The sequence below is a fragment of the Dasypus novemcinctus genome, chromosome 7 (assembly GCF_030445035.2).
Source record: "Dasypus novemcinctus isolate mDasNov1 chromosome 7, mDasNov1.1.hap2, whole genome shotgun sequence".
NCBI lineage: Eukaryota > Metazoa > Chordata > Mammalia > Cingulata > Dasypodidae > Dasypus > Dasypus novemcinctus.
Window position 1 is genome coordinate 57,885,662 of NC_080679.1, and position 17,072 is coordinate 57,902,733.

At 35.7% G+C, this 17,072-nt stretch overlaps 1 pseudogene; it reads left to right on the plus strand.

Moving 5' to 3' along the window:
* The first annotated feature begins 15,429 nt into the window (after positions 1 to 15,429).
* LOC101442773 (ubiquitin-conjugating enzyme E2 C pseudogene) lies at positions 15,430 to 15,966 on the plus strand (annotated as a pseudogene).
* The last annotated feature ends 1,106 nt before the right edge of the window (positions 15,967 to 17,072 follow it).

A 17,072-nucleotide genomic window follows, 5' to 3' on the forward strand; every position in this document is an offset into this window, starting at 1 on the left:
TTTTTTGTGCACAGAGAACATCTAATAATGACAAGAATACTTGTGAAAGATATATAAATCATCTCTATATGAAAGAGATATTTCCAGGTGTGGAATTTGATGCTTGACCCCAAATTGCACTTAAGTGTTTTCAGAAGTTACTCGAATTAACCGAAATAATAAACAGAAAAATACCATGTATCCATCCACCTATGAAAAAACAGAGGTAATGTGATCAGGTCATTTTCCTATGGATTTACTCTTGTGCAGTCTGATTTTTCTTTTTTCAGCAAAATAGAATTAAACTGATTTTAATCAGGAATTTATATTCAGATACTTATAAGAAATAAATGTTATAAATTTAAAATAATGAAATTCATTTGTAATTGAATTCTTATCTGCAGTTTATTGGTTTATTTTTTTTATGTGCAGTTTTATTTTTATCTATAAAAATCAATTCAGTGCATCAGGATACAGAGTTTATTTAATTGACAGGAAATATTCCACAATATTCTTCCAATTTTATCAACTATAGTTTCTTCAGGAAAGAACAAGCTTTAACTCTATAATATTGTGACTTTGTTTTGAAGAAAACCTTTAGGCTGTACCTGGACCTTTACCAATCTCCTTTATAACCTGCCATGGTAAAATTCCATATATTTATAAAGTATTTTTTTAATGAAACAATATTTTTTAAAAATGGGACCAAGAAAATTTACATTGTAAAATAGAACTTTTATTCACTTGAAGTTATCTTGTAGATTATTAATGCCATAAAGATACTTTTAAAGTGGGCTCTTTGGGTGTGTGTGGGTGTGTGTGGGTTTGTATATGTTTGTGTGGGAGTATAAGGGAAGGATAAAATTATCAAAGACTAATATCCACTTCCCCATCTTATAAAGCAGTGTATTCTACATGCATATAGCTGAATCTAACAGAAAGTTTTCTTTTTTCACTTGTCCGAGCATTTGTTTGTTTATCTTTTCTCAGGCAGCTTCTACAAACACAAAATTGCAGTGACCTAACATATTACAGAACCAGCCTTTGTTTATTTTCCCCCATTTGGCCACCCAGAAATTGAGTCAGAGATGTACTTTACATTTTCCTATAACCAAAACCACATGGAGGAAATACGCTTCCTTGGAACTCTTTAAAATCATGAAATTAAGCCCTTCTTGGATTGTTTGTCCAGTAAGCAATAGATGATCTTCTGTTTGTGAATAAATCTAAATTATTAAGCACACTCCAGTGAATGCTATTGTAGCTAACCTAGGAAATTGAAGCCCCAGAACACAAAATTACAGATCTTAGAGCTGAAAGAGTCGTAGAGATTAACTAAAATAAGTGCTTCTGATAGATGAGGAAACTGGAGGCTCAGAGAGGACAAGATTTTTGCCATATTCATCTAAGGATAAGATGAGACTTGGTGATTTGGTTTCCAGCCAAAGTCCATTCTAATTAATTACTTCATTCCTACTATACTTATCACTAAAACATTTAACCAGGTAAGAGATCCATTTTTTGGATTTTACAGTTGTCCTTTCCCCATTCCATAGCATCAGTTGAATGTATAATGTTAGAATTATATTTGATTAGTTAATACTGGCATTAATTTTAAATTACTTTAATTTCTTTTGATATTTTCTTTATATCTCCTCTGAGTTTTCATTTTTATATTTTTCTGCTTGGGGAAATTCTATTCTTGTGAAACATTTCTGCCTTGTGTCCATTCCTTATAGCCTGACCCAAAAGGGCTGCTGTAATGTTGCTTTTGTCTTGGCATTAGAATGACTTCACTCTTTTGTTGAAAGTAATGTTATAACATCATTCTCCTGGGTTTCAAGAGAGCTTCCTTGTCATTAATAAAATTTAAATATTTTGCAACACAAATACAAATATCAAGAATGTTGTCAAAGAAAAAGACTGAGTTGGGAGCTCTAAAAATTAGACTGTCTACTAAGCAACCATTAAACTGGCAAAACTGAAATAGTCAACTTTTGTGTCTAGTCAAAAACTTACAGGAACCAGGGAAATACTTAGTGGAGGAAGAGGCTGCTAAATTTCAGAAATAATGTACTATGGAAGTTTTGCTTCCTGCTTATCATCCCCATTCCCCAGGTCAGAGGTGACTGGGTGGACAAAGGCCTGCATTCCTGAAACTGCTAGTGCCAAGGGAAACAAAACAGATCTAATTCTCCAAAAACTGAGGCTGTTTATCTTGACCTGACTGACATTTTCCTGAGGCTCCAGTGCAGAGGCATGCCTTTGTTTTGTCCCCTCACACTGAAGCAGCTTCCTAGCCTATTGTCTGTTGAAAACATTTAAAGACATGTACTACCCTTAACTGCCTGGGTTGATGACTGGTAGATAAGGCAAGCAGAAAACAGTTCAAAAAGCTTCAGAAGGAGGCATATGAAGAGGAAGATTCTTGGGGGATAAGAGCTTTGGAGGGTTACCATATAGATTGGGAGCTCAACACACATTCTGAGGGCTTACAGAACGCTTACAAAAAACTGAGAGGGTCCTAAACTAGCACCATTGAGTAATCTTTGAGCTGTGTAAGCAAGATAAGAAGGCTGAGACAGAGTTGTATATTGCTAGGCTAAGTGTTGAAGTAGTGCTCTAGCAAACATCCAACCTACAAAGACCAGGAGAGTATATATATTTTTCTTTTTGGATTCAGATGTTTAAAGAAATCTCTGTCATATCATTGGTTGGCAGAAAAGATACTGGAACACAAACTTCAGTGAACACACACAAGAAGGAATGCAGTCTTTGCAAAAATTATTTGTAAGATAATAAACAAATGAACTATTGCTGCTCTCAATAAACAAGAGTAAAACCTGGGGTGCAAGGAAGAAGATTATGATTTCTAGAGTTACCACATTATAATATTCAAAATGTCCAGTTTTCAGAAAAAAAAATTCAAGGCATAGAAAGAAAAAGGAAAATATTGCTGATTCACAGAAAAAAAAATTAAATGGACAGAACAACCATCCTTAATCCAAACATTGAACTTACTACACCAAGACTTGAAATTGATTGTTTTCATTGTGCTCAAAGTGCTCAAGGAATACATGGACAAAGAACTAAAGGAAAACAGGAAAAATAATGTATGAACAATTAAAGAATGTTAATAAAGAGACAAATTATATAAAGGAACCATATAGAAATTCTGAAGTTTAAAACTTCATAGCACATCATAGCAACTTTATACCTTAAGAAATCAGTGTTAATAGGTACACAATGTACAAATATGCAATTTGTGACAACAGCTAAGAAGGGTGGAGATGTATAGGAGAATTTTTGTATGCTACTGAGATAAGTTCATATCAATTCAAACCAGAATGTTATAAATTAAGAACATAATTGTGGTTCTTATGTAACCACTAAGAAAATAACTAAAAATATTCAGAAAAGGAAATGAGGAGGCAATTGAAATGGTACACCAGCAAAAATCAAGTGAGCACAAAAGAAGGCAGTATTACAGAAACTGAGGAACAAAAAAGAGAGAAAATAAACAGCAAAATGGCAGAAGTAAGTGCTTCTTTAGTGGTTTGAAGCTGTATCTCCCCTAGAGAAACATGTTTTTAAATCTAATCCATTCCTGTGGGTATGAACTCATTGTAAGTAGGACCTTTTGATGAAGTTATTTCAGTTAAAGTATGGACCAGCACCATCAGGATGGGTCTTAATCCTGCTACTGGAGTCCTTTATAAGTGGAATGAAATTCAGACAGAGTAAGAGAAAGTCACAGGAAGCAAGAGGTTGGACATTGACAGAAACCTGAAGAGAAGGGAGAGACCAGAAGACACTGGCATATACTTTGCCATGGCCATGTGACAGAGGAGTCAAGGATTGCTGGCTGCCAGCCCCAGAATGCCAGTCTCCACAGAGAAAAGCATCACCTTGATGGCACTTGAAAGGAAAAATACACAGTAAACAGCAGAGTCCCGAAATACTTGAGGCAAATATTGGCATAACCGAAGGGAGAAATAACTGTACAATAATACTTGGAGACTTCAATACTCCACTTTCAATAGTGAATACAGCATCTAGAGAGAAGATAATAAAGTAAAAAGAGAGGACTGAAAAATGTTATAACACAACAAACCTAACAAAACCTACACAGACTATTGTACTCAAAAACAGCAGAATACACGTTTTTATCAAGTGCACATGGAACATTCCCCAGGATAGATCAAGTATTGGCCACAAAACAAGTCTCAATGAATATAAAAAGATTTAAATCTTACAAAGTATCTTCTCTGACTATGATGGAATGAAGCATAGAAACCAACAACAGAAGGAAAACTTGAATGGATCAAGTAAGAAATCATAAGTGAAATGAGGAAATAGGTAGAGAGTACAATACACAACCTTCCATAATGTATGGGATGCAGCAAAAGTAGGGCTCAGAAGGAACTTTATTACTGTAACCACTTCATTAAAAAGAAGGAAGATCTCAGATCAATTAACCCAACTTTACTCCTTAAGAATCTAGACCAAAATTTATAAGAAGAAAGGAAATAATAAAGATTAGAAAAGAATTAAATGATACAGAGAAGAGAAAAAAACAATATGGAAAATCAGTGAAACCGAAAGTTGGCTCTTTGAAAAGATCATTATAAATGACAATGCTTTAGCTAGATTGTCAAAGAAAAAGAGAATATGCAAACAACTAATATCAGAAATGAAAGTGGAGACATTGTGATCAACCTTATGGAAATAAAAGGGATTACAAGAGAATATTACAAGCAATTGTTTGCCAACAAATCAGATAGAGGATATGGGCATGTTATGGGAAAACAAAGTGAACCCAAGGATTGCCATCAGCCAAAGTATTACTGACCTCAGGGGAAACAAGTCAAGTAGTCTTCAAAAACAATAAATTCTCATTGCTTAAACCAACCACCATGTGGGCTTTGTCATAGCAGCCTGGATATGTGACAATACCATTAAGTGGGGAAAAAATTGTCTCTTCAACAAATAGTGCTGTAACAACTGATTTCCACATACAAAAGAATGAAGTTGGACCTCTATCTCATACCATACATAAGAATTGACTCAAAATTGCTTCACAAACTACATCTAAGAGCTAAAACTATAAAACTGTTAAAAGAAGTCAGTCATGGTAATAAATTTTCATGTCCTTGAATTTGACAGTGGATTCTTAGATGTGACATCGAAAGCAATGAAAGAAAACATGACTATTGAACTTCATCAAAATGAAAAAAAAACTTTTCTGCATCAAAATAGTACAATTATAAAAATGTACTTGTCAATTGTAACAAATGTACCACATCAATGCAAGTGTTAATAATGAGGTAGTGTATGGGAATCCTGTATTTTATTCATGATAGTTCTCTAAACCTATAACTTCTCTAATAAAAAAAAAAAGAAAAGACAATCTACAGAATGGGAGAAAATATTTACAAATCATTTATCTGATAAAGGTTTAGTATTAAGAATATATAAAGAGCTCTTACATATCAACAACAGAAAGACAAACAACCTAATTACAAACTATACAAAAGACTTGAATAGACATTTCTCCAAAGATATTCAAATGGCCAACAAAGCATATGAAAGATATTCAACATCCTTAATCATTAGGGAAATACAAATTAGAGCCACGATGAGATACCTCTTGACATCCACAAGGATAGATATTGAATAAAAAAAGAAGAAAGAAAAGAACAGGTATTGGTAGAAGTGTAGAGAAATTGGAACCTGATGGAAAAGTAAATTAGTCACTGTGGAAACACTTTGGCAATTCCTAAAATGTTAAACATATAATAATCATCTTGTAATCCAGCACTTCCAGTCCTAGGTATATACCAAAAAGAAATGAAAACAGGTACTCCAATAAATATTGTACATGGACATTCAAAGCAGTACTTTTCACAGTAGCCAAAAGATAGAAACAACCCACATGTCCATAACAGATGAATGGATAAACAAATTGTGGTATGTTCATTCTATAGAATATTATTCAGCCATAAAAATGTGTCAGAGTTTTTTTTTTTTAATTTTTCATCTCCTTTAATATACTGGAGAAGGGGTCGTGTCTGAAGAATATTTCCTAACGGGCTTTTAAGTACTCAACTAGTGCACTTTTACCTACTATATCTAAAGAGACACACTAAATTGTTCTCACTTGCACCATTATCTTGCATTTGGGCCACATCAATCTCTATTTTAACAGATATAAATTTGTTTTAAATCAGAGCCAAAATGTATTCATCTTAACTGGCAAAATCTTCCATTGTTATTATTATCCATAGATTTTTAAAAAGAGGCCCCTCTACTTTTCCAAGTCCAGTATCCATCTGGTTCCTTCATGTACCTCTTTACCCAACATTAAGTCTGTGAAAAATAACTTCCTGTGTATGTGTTCAAACTCCCTACTCTTTTTGTCTCACCAGTCCATCTGGCAAAACCCCAATCTGGTTGTATTCGGATATCTACTTTCTCAGCTTTTTCTCCCATATGGCTGAATAGTGATGAAAACGTCATGTAATAGAACAGTCTGGGTCTGTAATAAAATTCACAATCCCAAATTTGAAAGGGCTTTCAACAACCCTACTACACTTCTGGACTACTTTCCCACTCTCAACAGTGTCTTTATCTAACCCTCTCTAACCTCCTGAAACTCTCAACTTTCCTTCATTCCCACTCTCAGAAGATTATTTTATCTGTAGTATAGAGAGATAATGATGCTGATGATAATGATAGTAACACATACATAGTCCTTACTGTATGTCAATCACCAGTTAGAAACTATACATTTGTTAACTTACAACAATTATAACAACCCCAGGATCTCCATTTTGTAGCTGAGGAAACTGGGGAACAGAAAAGTTAAATAATTTGCCCATAGTCACACAGCTAACAAGTGGCAGAGTTAGGAGTCATCTCATCAGGTAGTTAGGATCCTAATTTGGGTCTATGACTGTAAGCACTACATTTACCACCTCTTCCTGATACAAAACCTACAAGCTGCCTACATCTCATCATGAAGAAGCTCTCCCTCTTCTTTTCTGAGGCTAATCTTTTCCATCACCTGTTCTTTATGTTTTATGCTTTTCCTCTTATCAGCACAATTTGTTACCCCTTCTTTTTTGTGTAGATTCAGCCTCTTCTCATTCACTCCACTCTTAACTTTTATCTTCCCATTAACACACACACACATAGATGTCTTAGCAGAGGTGGGTGCTATTCCTATCTACATTATATCACCTCTTACTCTTTAATTGGCACACTTTTCAATCTTGACTGTCTTCTTATCCAGCTTTTACCAAAATTACAACGAATCTCCATGGCACTAAATCCAACACACATTTCTCAGCCCTCATTTCATCTGAGCTTTCGATAGCTTTCCACTTAGATGACCACTCCCTGCTTTATGTAACACTATCTTCCCTTAGTATTTGTGAAAGAACTCTCTCTACTCTCATTCTCCCCTTCCCCTAACTCCTTTGTAATCCATCCCCCTGAACCCAGACTTCAGTGTTGGAGTTCTTTCAGACATGGTCCTAGACCCTCGCTTTTTTTTTTTTTTCACTCTGCTATCTCCCTATGCATGTCATTCACACCTTCTGCTTCAATTATCCCTTTAAGCAGAAGATTCATAAATGCCTATCTCTAGCTCAGGTCTCTACTTTCATCTACAGACCTACACATTACATGGAATATAGGCTATTTGAGAGCTGTAAGGCCTGTTTTGTCTTTGTTCTCTCCCCAGTTGGGAAAACAGTGCCTGGCACACAGTAAGTGAACAATGCATATTTGTTTAATGAAAGAAAAAATGATCTCCCATAATATTTTGTATCAGTATATGTAATCACCATTAATCCAATTAAACATCCTAGCAAAAATTATTGACACTCCATTTCCTTCATCCCCAAAGTTGAAATCTATCACCAAATTAATTAGCTTTTTTCTCTCTAAATAAACTCTTTAGTCCATACTATTTTCTCCATTCCTTCCTAATTCAAGCTACTATTATCTCTTACTCAGTGTAATAGGCAGCTTTTAAAATGGCTTGCAATGATCTCTGTCTTCTGGTATTCACGAACTTATATAATCTTCTCCCTATAAATATGAGCTAGACCTAGTGACTATTGAATAGAATACGACAAAAGTGATAGAGCATCACTTCCAAGATTAGGTTACAGAAAGACCTGGGCTTCCATCTTGCTCTCTTATTCTTACTTTCTCGCTTGCTCTTATCAAAAGTTGCCATATTGGAGGTTTGCCTAGGGAAAGGTCCGAGTGGAAGGAACTGAAGGAGACCTCTGGCCAAGAGCCAATGAGGAACTCAGGCTCTCATCCACGAGCCCACAAGGATTTGAATCCTCCATATAACCACGTGAGTGAACTTAGAAGTGGAAGCTCCTCCACCCAAGCCTTGAGAGAACTATAATTTTGGTTGACACCTTGACTGCAAGCTTGTGAGAGAACCAGAGAACCCAGCTAAGCTACATGCAGATCCCTGATCCAAGGAAATTGTGAGACAATAATTGTTGTCATAAGCCACTAAGTTTTGGGATAATTTGTTATGCAGCCATGAATAACTAATACATCTAGTTACTGCAATCATCTATTAGCTGTTTGCCCATATCTGTTCTGGTTTCCCTCAAATCACTTCTTCACCTAGTAGTCAGAGTGACCTTTTCATAACACAAATGAGTCTTAATTTACATTACATTTAAACTTCTCAATAGCTCCCCATTTATTTTAGACCAACTGCTCAACATGAGGAACAAAGCCTGGTTTATTCTGGCTTGTCTTCACACTCCCAACCTCTTCTCACATTCAACTCTGCTCTCTGTCCAGCCACAGTTGAGTTCTTTCATTCCATTCATACTCCAATGCTGATTCCTACCACTGGTCCCTTATATATGCTATTTACACTGTCTAAAATGTTCTTCTCTCTTGTTTCATCTTTTTAATGCCTATTTGTCCTTTGGCTATCAGAAAAACCTCATTTTCTCAAAGAGAAGTCCTCTCTTCAGGTCAAATCTTCTTTATAGCACTTGCCAAAGAGCAATTTTACATGTAATTATGTGACTAATATTTTTACTTTCCACTAGACTACAAACACCGTAAGGGCAGACACTTTGCTTTATTTTTTCGACACTGGTATCTACTGTGCCAGACCCAGTGTAGCACATAGCAGGCATATTGTAAAAATTTTCTAAACAAATAAATGCCATCCAAATACCATTTATTCCTCTTGCTTTTTTTTGGTCCACTCTGCCAACAAATTTGCCTCTTAGAAATATGCAAGTGCAAAGCAGTATGATGGTATTACCTCCTGCAACTTGAACTTTCTGTTGAGTATATATGAGACTCAGTTTTGTTTGTATTTGCAAAGACTCTCAGGAAAAGATTATGCAAAATAATATTTCTTAATTTAGGATGTTATTTAACCCTTCATGACAAAATCACAGTGGACTGAAAGTATAAAACTTGTCAGCTGATATGAAATCTGTCTGGCTCAAATTATTTATCCAAGATATTAATGCTGACTTCTTTATTTGAACATAGCACATTTTATTTTTAGCAAATCTGGATTACACAGCTGGGTGACAGATGCATATATGTTATATCCATATAGCAGAGCAATAGAATGTTGGCTCTGTGACCACATTTTTTTCAGAGCAAACTTTAATAGAGTACATAGCATCATGCTTTCCATCTGGATGTTTTGGCAAACCAACGGTACCTATGTGTGGGTGTTCTCTCACCACATTATTGCAAAAGCCACTTTTTTTTTGGTGCAAGTCATGCGATGTCTTTGAAACTTTTGCATTAGTGTTCATGTAAACGTGAATTTGGGCACATTATACCTTCAAACAGTTTAAAATCACAGGTTAATCTCTATTCAGAAATGAAGGAGATGCCTACCACATTCATTTACTTGATAAAAAATTATAACTCCATTTATATTTTCTCTGTATTTCAACTGGATGCCTCTCCTGAACATGCTTTAGTCTTTAGGTACCTAGAAAAACTGTGCATATAACTTACATGACTTGAAAGGGGTATTATTCTGGTAATCTAATGACAGAATATTTAATATTTTCATTCAGCAACAGACATCCATGCATAAAGAGGTAATAAAGAATGGGGGAGACTGGGGAAAACTGGATAACATATGCCTATTTTAAGGGGAAATAGCTACTACCTATTTTTATGTGGAGAATTATGGGATCAGCATTGCAAGATCTAACTTTCCCAAGATACATCAGAGATTGGATTTTATTTGAAATGAATCATTTAAAAATAATCTTTTGAAAAATTGAAAAACACTAAAATAAATCTGTGTGTTTTACATGAGATAATGGTCCCTTTGGACTTTTTGGTATAGTGATAACATTGTACATTGGAAAAAAACTGGAATTTGGAGAGAGCTGGATTTGAACTCTGATTCAGATCATTTTTTGTGTGTGATTAGAAAATTTTCCTTCCTGAAACTTTATGTCCTAACTTTTTAAAATGATTATGATACAGTGTTTTTAATATGTCAGTAATAAAAGTTGGTTGTCAAAAAATAACAGTTTTAATTATTATGACCTGCTATAACTATATTGACCTTTCTTCCCATTTTCTGACAGTCTCCAGTCTTGTTAACATCCAAGATTTCTCCTGTAATCCTAAAACAAGTAATCCTAATTCAAAACCTTTGATATTGTTTATAAATTCCAAAAACAGATACTGGATTATGTTTGTAAACTTGTCTGTCCCTCCAAGCATATTAGATTATATTGGATTCAGAGGTTTCAATTTTACTCAATTAAATAATGACTAAGTCTTTGATTGGGCCATAGTCAGTAGGGCATTGCATCCACACCCGCTTAGTGGGTGGGGACTCACAAAGAAACCACACCACAGAGAAGGGAGTTTAGAGTTCAAATGCTGGAACCTGGGAAGTAAACACAAAAGGAGCAGAGAGAAGTTTCCATAAGACACAGCAGAGGCCCTGTCGAAGAGAGGTGAGCTGTTCACCTGATAGTCTACAGCTGGCCTTGTGGAGCTAGTAGAGCAGCTGAGCCCAGAGAGAGAAATGAGACCCTGTAAGAGAGGAACCAGGAAGCCTGAACCCTCATAGATGTTGGCAACCATCTTTCTCCAACACATGGCAACACACTTTGGTGAGAGAAGTAACTTATGTTTTATGACCTGGTAACTGTAAGCTTCAACCCCAAATAAATATCCATTATAAAACCCAACAGATTTCTGGTATTTTGCATCAGCACCCCTTTGGCTGACTAATACACAAGTTAAACAATCATAATTGTTCATCTTGTCCTGTGCACCCTACCAAATATACTCTATATCTTGACAATGGCAAAATAAGTTTTAAATAGCAAACTAAAACATCTCTGCAAAATGCATCTGGAAGATGATATTCTGATGGGGAACATCTTCAAGTGCTTCAGTTATTTTTATAGGTAGATGGTGACCAAATGTGCTTCTTCATTTCTAAGGAATTATCAAGAGGAGTAAACAAGCTGTGGCTCTAAGGAATACAGTTTATATAGAGATATAAGGAAGATAGGAATTTTCCATTTCCAAGAATTCTAGAATCACATATGCTGTAGGAAGTCATATTTTGTTCTTCATCCTCTAGTTCAACACAGGCTATAGAGAGGACTATTTAGCAAGTTGAACCTTTCTGTATATAGCTTGGTCAAGCTAACCACATAAAAGCTGGTGTTTTATTCAAATTTGCAACTAGATTCCCTGAGTATTTATAAAGTAGTTGCAAATCAAACACAAAGATTAGAAAGGAGATTCTGATTTACATATAGAAACGCCTGTTGAGAACTAGATACAAATTATCAGCTCTGCTAGGTGATTGGCTGGATCTACAAAGTAGTTAAACTAGTTTGGTAGAATGAGTCCAAAATCCAGTTTTCCCAGATGTTTGTTGTCATGGAGATAAAACACTTGGATAACTAAATAAATGTTTTTAATTAAATTGGCAATGTTTGGTGCTGTGTATACATAACTTATGCTAATTGTGTTCTGTGTAAAGTGTAAATAGTTAATTTGACAAGACCAATAAAGATTTCTTGAACTGAAGTAAATTTTAGAGACTTTCTAGTTCAGTCCCTTTATTTTACAGGTGAGGAAACTGAGCAAGGAAAAGTAAATGACATAGCCAACATCAAATAATTCTTAGTTTCTGCCTCTTATTTTAATATTCTTTCTGTCATAGTCATGCTCATCACATTTATAGAAGAGGACAGAGAATGCATGAAGAAAAAATACCTCCCCTCATAAAAGGAAAACTATTAAAGAACATGAGTGGAAAAGAAGGAGATACATGGAGAGGATAGAGAAGATAAATGAATGAGTTGAAGGTGTAGAAAAAAGAAGGAAGAAGATGCAGAAAAAGTAGATAGGGTATGAGGAATAATAAAAAAGCAGGCAACCTGAAGGAAATAATTATACCAAAGAGTCTCAGACTCATAATTGGAATGGATTTCCATTGTTGAACCACAGAACTATAACAGAGACACTGGAATCCTGACATAAGAATTTTAAACTCATATACTTTAAACTAGTGGAATATTTCGTTAAGGTCATGTAGAAGTAACCCAAAATCTACTTACCATATTACAATGCAGACATGATCAACTCTGTAAAAAATTCTTTTCTTCATACAGATATTTTTTTCCTACTTGGTATGCAACAACCTACTTGTCATAGTTTTGGATCAAAGTGAACATTGTAATGAAAACATAGAGTCCCATAGCCAGTGATTTAAAAAACAAGCTGTGGATTTGAATGCTTGTGGATTTGGAATTCTGGCTTTACACCTTTGGAAAATGATTTAACCATTTTCTGCTTTGGCTTTTTCATCTGAAGAAATGGAAACAGTAAGAATATTGCCACCAGATAATTATGAAGAATGAAGAAAATAATCCATGCAAATCATTTGGGACTTTACCTGGTACAGAGGAATTTTAGCTAATTGTTATTATTATTATTTTCCCATGGGTGTATAAAGACCTAAAGTAGCAACAGATGTAAATTTAAAACTAATATATTGGGGCACACAATTTACACATAATATCACTCACATTATACCCAAAAAAGTTTTAGAATTTATTTGGCCTAAAGTAGATATTGTCTTCCTCCTATGTCTACATCTGTTGGAAGATAAGAGATAATTAAATAAAACTAATTAACCAACTTTTAATCCATTGGTAAACTCAATCCCTTTAGCTATTTTAAGAGTTTTCCTTCATATCTCCAGCCCCAATTCTGCTTCTTTTAAGAGAGAATTCAGTATGGGGTGTGGAGATTTATGTAAACATTTGGCATTGGCAAGGTTGGGTCCTCAGATCTGCATAGTGTGCTCTGTATCTTCAGGTTCCTAAATGGCCTTGGCCTACCTGGCATTGACTTAACCAGGACAATGTCTCATGTGAATTATGTTTTTATCTCTCTTGTTTTAGCCAGGGACACATAGTCTTTTCTAATTGATTGACCTTCACCTCAACTTTTCCAGCTTACAGAACTTGTTAGCATTTATAAATATTTATTGGATATTAAATTAGAAAGAAAGTCATATGTGCTTAGAGGAAGTAAAGTAAAGGATGCTGTGAATTGAAGAGGGTAGCTGAGCTAGGGAAAGTTTCTCATAAAAAGTGGACTTTGAATTCTGTCCTGAAAGAGATGATGAGAATGGATTGGCAAAAAAGTGAGAAAGATTTTTTAGTGTATTTTTTTTTATTGGAGAAGTTATGTGTTTACAGAAAACAAATGCAGAAAAGACAGAGTTCCCTTATGCACCCCCATGTATAGTTTTGCCTATTATTAATTTGTATTAGTGTGGTAACTTGGTTACATTTGATAAAACAATATTGTAATTATGCTATTTACTATAGTGCATAGTTTACTTTAGAGTTCACTGCTAGTGTTGAATAGTTCTATGTTGTTTTAAAAAAATTTGTTCTGGTAACACATAAACAAGTTAAATTTTCCCTTTTTACCACATTCAAACATCATTAAGTGGTGTTCATTACACGTGCAATATTGTGCTACCATCAACACCAATATTATCAGAATTTTTTCATCAGCTCCAAAAGAAACTCTGTGCTAATTAAGCCTTAACTCTCCAGCCCCTGGTAATCTTTATTCTAGTTGATGATCTTATGAATTTGCTTATTCTAATTACTTCCTATCAGTGAGATCATACAACATACTCTTTTGCACTGGCTTTTATCACTCAATTTGATGTCTTCAAGATTTATCCATGTTGACAAAAATATCAGATGTTCATTCTTTTATTAGGCTGATTAATTTCCATTATATATGTATAGCACTTTTTTTTTTTAATCCATTCTTGGGTTGATGGATGTAGGTTACTTCCATTTTTGGACAATTGTGAACTATGTATGCCTCTGTAAAAGTTAGTGTACAAATATCTGTTCAAGTTCCTGCTTTCAGTTATTTTGGGTATATACATAAAAGTGGGATTGCCAGGTCCTTTAGTAGTTCTGTACTTCATGAGGAGCCATCAAACTGTTTTATACAATAGCTGCACCATTTTACATTCCCATCAACCAGGAACAAGTGTTTCTATTTCTCCACATCCTTCCAATACCTTTTATTTTCGGTTTTCTTAGTAGTAGCCAGTCTAGTGGGTGTGAAATTGTATCTCATTGTGGTTTTGATTTGTACTTCCCTAATGGCTAATGATGCTGAACATCATTTCATGTGACTTTAAGTCATTTGTATATCTTTCTTCAAGAAATGTCTATTCAAATCTTTTGCCCTATTTTAAATTGGGTTGTTTGATTTTTGTTGTTGCGTATTGTATTGCTTATTATATTCTGGATATTAAACCCTTTTTGAATATGTAGTTTATAAATATTTTCTCCCATTTTCTAGGTTGTCTTATTTCTTTCTTGATGAAGTCCTTTGATACACTGTTGTGGGAAAACAGTAAGGAATATGGTTTGAACTTGTAATGTTTCCACAATGCAGACAAAAAGTGCGGGCTTAGGAAAACCGGGCCTTGACTAGATGGAACATCACCTGGTCAGCTCAAAAAAAAATGTTTGCGTGAGGAGGCATTTGAACTTCGTTCGACCTGTACCTTATTATCATAAATGTGGCACCTGCCCCCTATTATAGTAAATAACAAACAGATGCTTGTTAGTTCCTAAATAAATACGATGTGGAAACTAGAGTTGAGGCTCACAGTTTCAGAAGCTGTGAGTTCCCTGGTCCCATCTTTATTTCCTCTCCTGTGTCTTTCTTTCTGTCCTTTTATTTCTTCAGTTCTGCATTGCCTTCCCTTCATGCAAACCCAATGCTGAGCTGGTCTCAGCAATATGCAATTGTTTTAAATTTTGATTAAGAACCAATTATTAGTTGCAGTTGTGTTCTCCCAACTTCAGTCTTCCTGCCAGCACTGTCCAGATGGCATCCCAGAACTGTGACCCAGCTACAGCCAGCTTTGCCACCACCCATAAGGGGGCTGAGCCTAGCAGGGCACCACCCAGGGCTCTGTGGGCAAGAGGCTCCAGCAGGAGTTGATGGCCCTCATGATGTCTGGTGACAAAGGAATTTCAGCCTTTCCTGAATCAGATAACCTTTTCAATGGGTAGGAACCATCCATGGAGCAGCTGGCACAGTATATGAAGACCTGAGATACAAACTCTCCCTGGAGTTCCCCAGTGGCTACCCCTATAATGCACCCACAGTGAAGTTCCTGACACCCTTCTATCACCCTAATGTGGACACCCAGGGTAACATCTGCCTGGACATCCTGAAGGACAAGTGGTTTGCCTTGTATGACATCAGGACCATCCTCCTCTCCATCCAGAGCCTGCTAGGAGAACCCAACATCGATAGCCCTTTGAACACACATTCTGCCAAGCTCTGGAAAACCCCACAGACTTTAAGAAGTAACTGTAAGAAACCTATTCAAAGCAAGTCTCCAGCCAAGAACCCTGACCCAGACTGTCCCTCCTTTCTTTGTATTGTCTTCTTATTTTTTTCTGAGATGGTCTGTCCTTTCCTTCTGTATAGATGGTGTCATTTTTGTTTTGTTTTTGTTTTTTAAATTAAGTCTCTGTTGAGCCCTTGTGATGAATATATTAATTAAATACATTTTGGGTTTAAAAAAAACAATTATTATTTTTTCTTTTGTTGTTTGTGCTTTTGGTGTAAAGTCTAAGAAACCATTACCTAACATGAGGTTCTGAAGACACTTCACTGTATTTTCTTCTGGAAATTTTAAGATTTGGTTCTTACATTTGGGTTTTTGATCTATTTTGTGTTCATTTTAATATATGGTTTAAGTTTTGAGTCCACCTTCATTCTGTTGCACATGGATTTCCAGTTTTCCCAGCACTGTTTGTTGAAGAAACTATCCTTTTCCCATCAAGTGGCCTTCAAACTCTTGTCAAAAATCAATTGGCAAGATGGCAGCTACTGGAGGATTGTGGGAAGATGGTATCAGATTAGGCAGGAGAGGATCAGCTCTCTCACAAAAACAACTGAGAAAGAGCCAAAATTGCCCAAGGAACCCGCTTTGGGGGTCAGCAGACCAGGATAGTGAGTCACAACTCCCAGGAGGGTGAGGGAAGGAGAGATGAATAACCTGAAACCACAAACTGTGAGTTACTAAACCTCCTGGTCACTGGGAAGGGCTCACATCCCCTATCCCTAGGACATTAAGTGGGGGAAAAACCTCTGGCTCTTTGCAGCTAACTGAGAGGACGCTAACTGAGACAACATCTCAGTTGTTACATGCAAAAGGGAGGGTGAATTGGCAGGCTTTTCTTCAGTAAATTGGCCAGCAAAGCCCACTTTGAATAATGGCTCTGGCTAGACCAAAACAAAGGAAATGGAGTAAGATAAATCTCTGTAGAAAGATGTGCCAATGAGTACCATCTGCTGGCCAATCTGAAAACTGCATGAACAAAAACTGCAATTGGGTCTCTGTTCTCTAAATTCTGGGAGAAAATCTGTGCCCCATTAGTGAGTCCCTGGAACAATATTGATAACTTAAGCTGGATAATTTTAAAGTCTTAGGATAAGTTGAACCAAATACCAAA